We start from the raw sequence: 2,784 nt of genomic DNA, 5'->3' as shown, positions 1-2,784 counted from the left end.
CCTCCCTCCCTCCCTCCTTTCCTTCTTTTCTGTCTGTCTTTGTTCCTTCCTTCCTTCTTCCCTCTCTCCCTCTCTCCCTCTTCTCTCTCTTTTCCTTCCTTCCTTCTTTCTTTTTTAAAACGGTGTTTTAAAAAAGATTGCAAGAATCTGTTTTACAAATGTGGGCTGGACTTGGAGGTAGATGCCTGTAATACTAGCATTTGGGAGGCTGAGGCAGCGAGATCTCAGCTTCCATGCCATGATGGGCTGCATAGTGAAGCTGTTGCCTCAACAGGAAAAAATAATAAAAAGACCAACCACTCAAAAAATTGAGAAACAAAGCAAAGAAGACCTCACTCCCTAATTCTGTGAACTAACATTGACGGCACTTTCAGTGTTTTAAATCTCATTCCTGTTAAACTTTGGAATGTAGTCATCTGAGATGGTTTGATCTTGCTAGAGAGGGTTTATTCATCTCAGAGACGGCAGTAGAGACAGATTCACAGTGGACTGTGCCGGCAGATCCCTCCCAGGGCATCTTACAAGTGTTCCACGGCGTCATCCATTCTGACATTCTGGGTGAGGATTATAATGAGGCAGTTTCAGGTTTTGTATTGAACAAGTACTCAGTTTGATTTTTTTTGTGACTTTTTAAAATAGTTATAGTTAAATTCAAGAGAGAAACTGAAAAAGTGAAAAAGGAATCAGAGTTGAAAACAAATGACCAAGCCGTAAATCATGAATCTAAATGCCAGATCATTCTACACCCAGAACTTTCTAGAACATGCCACCAAACCCTGGATGGCCCGGGGCATAAAGGCTTTTGCTTTTATCATATGATAAAAGCTGAATCCTTTCTGATATCTGAGCATCCGTGGTTGCCATAGTGACAACTTCAGGTGCAAAGAACAAAGGAGGTGGAAAGATATTTGTGCATGTTTTGAAGAGACATTAAGATCAACTACAAATAATTATGATGAGAAACGAGAGCTGCCAGCTGAAACAGAGAACCAGCACGAGCTTATTAGCATCCTCTCCGACTCCCTGGAGAGGCACATTTTATAAGCTTGATGGCACCACGAAGCCTCTTCAAATGCATGCTCGGACTAATGCCGAAGCCGGTTTATGTTCAGGGTATTTTCAGTTTTCTGGAAGAATACCAGGTTTCATCTCCTTTGAGCGTCTGTCTTCTGGTATATCCAGAAACAAGTGTGGAAAATCGTCAAGCAGCACGTAGGTACATGGCTGTTATCAGATACGCCCCTTGGGATATTTTCAAACTTAAAACATGTACATGCAGTCAACACTTGTGTTTGAAATCTTGGCATCAAAATTGAAATTTTAGAATGTGATGGAAATCTAGAATCTTCTCTCAGGTCTGGTCTGGCAGTGGTGTGCTGAGCGGAGGGTTACTTGTCAGAATCTGAAGAGAACATCCTCTCCAGCATGGGTTGTGGCTTCTCTATGAGGGGTTAGCGTGTTCTGGCGAGTTCATAACCTGATTGTCCAGACCAAGAAAACTCTGCCGTGAGTGCTGGACTGTTGAAGTAGAGAAATAGAGCCAGGCAGGCAGTGGGGTGGGTGTGTAGCTGGGAGATGGCTGGTTCTGCCATGCAGCCGTGTGCAATTTCCCACAGAATGTCACCTGTCCTTTTTCATCCCGATTTCCTGACTTTTTTGAAGGAGTCTGGTTTCCCATTTCCCTTGAAGTAATACCTTGCCGTACATTGCCAGTTCTCATAGTCTGACTTAAGTCTGTTGCGGGAGCTCCTTCCGTTCCTTCAGCCAATAGCTGCTGAGATACCAGCCCATTGGGGCCTGGTCTCTCTTTAAAAAAGCAGCAACTGCTCACTCTCTTGCTTCCAACTCCGCTTCCAGCAGCTAGGCTCCTTTCCTGATTGCGCAGAGGGCTCTTGTCTGGGACAGTGATCTGTAAGTTTTCCCCTTTAAATAAATAAGTATTCTATTAATCATAATTCTTAACTGGTGTGGGATTGTTTATGACTTACGCCTTCATAAGTCTACTTCTCTGGACTAATTTTTTAAAAATATTAATTTATTTATTATGTATTCAATATTCTGTCTGTGTGTATGTCTGCAGGCCAGAAGAGGGCACCAGACCTCATTACAGGTGGTTGTGAGCCACCATGTGGTTGCCGGGAATTGAACTCAGGACCTTTGGAAGAGCAGGCAATGCTCTTAACCGCTGAGCCATCTCTCCAGCCCCTCTGGACTAATTTTTAAGTATCTCCCCATCCCGTGTCTTTGTTTCAAGCACCTTCTCTCTGAGGAAATGTATGGTGTCAACATCCCCAACTTTGATTCCCTCCATTTCAATGCTGGCTCAATCAGGCTCTTGCCATTGCCACACTGCCTTGTGTTTAAGTTTCAGAGGCTTTGTTGAATGCTTCCACTTGTTTGTGCCCGGGGAAACCCTTTCCTCAGGTTTCTCTCATTCCTTGCCAAATACGTAAACAAATAAGAACCTGATTAATGAAGTTGGAGAATCTAGGGTTTAGCATTCAGAGTCAGAGGGGGCTTTAGACTTTCAAAGCTGATCATCTGTTTCAAAGTGTCAGAACCTAAGAATCTTCAGAACCACAATTAAACTCAAAGTCTTTGCCATAATGGCAAGAAAATGAAAAAATAGGAATTGTCTTGATGGGGCTGGAGGGGATGGCTCAGCAGTTAAGAGCTCTTGCTGCTCTTGCCAAGACCTGAGTTCAGTTTCTAGTATCTGTGCCACATGGTCACAACAGCCTGTAGCACCAGCCCCTCTTCTGGCCTCTTTAGGGACCGCTGAGT

General features: G+C 43.8%; 1 protein-coding gene across 1 annotated transcript in view; it reads left to right on the top strand.

Annotated features, from left to right (window-relative positions):
* Dcdc2c (doublecortin domain containing 2C) overlaps window positions 1-2,784 on the top strand; it is a 77,874-nt gene that overhangs the window by 45,843 nt on the left and 29,247 nt on the right. The gene's annotated exons all lie outside the window — the stretch shown is intronic.

This window comes from Microtus ochrogaster, linkage group LG3 (assembly GCF_000317375.1).
Source record: "Microtus ochrogaster isolate Prairie Vole_2 linkage group LG3, MicOch1.0, whole genome shotgun sequence".
NCBI classification, from domain to species: domain Eukaryota; kingdom Metazoa; phylum Chordata; class Mammalia; order Rodentia; family Cricetidae; genus Microtus; species Microtus ochrogaster.
The sequence above is the reverse complement of the archived record's forward strand: the minus strand, read 5'-3'. Positions and strand labels throughout refer to the sequence as shown.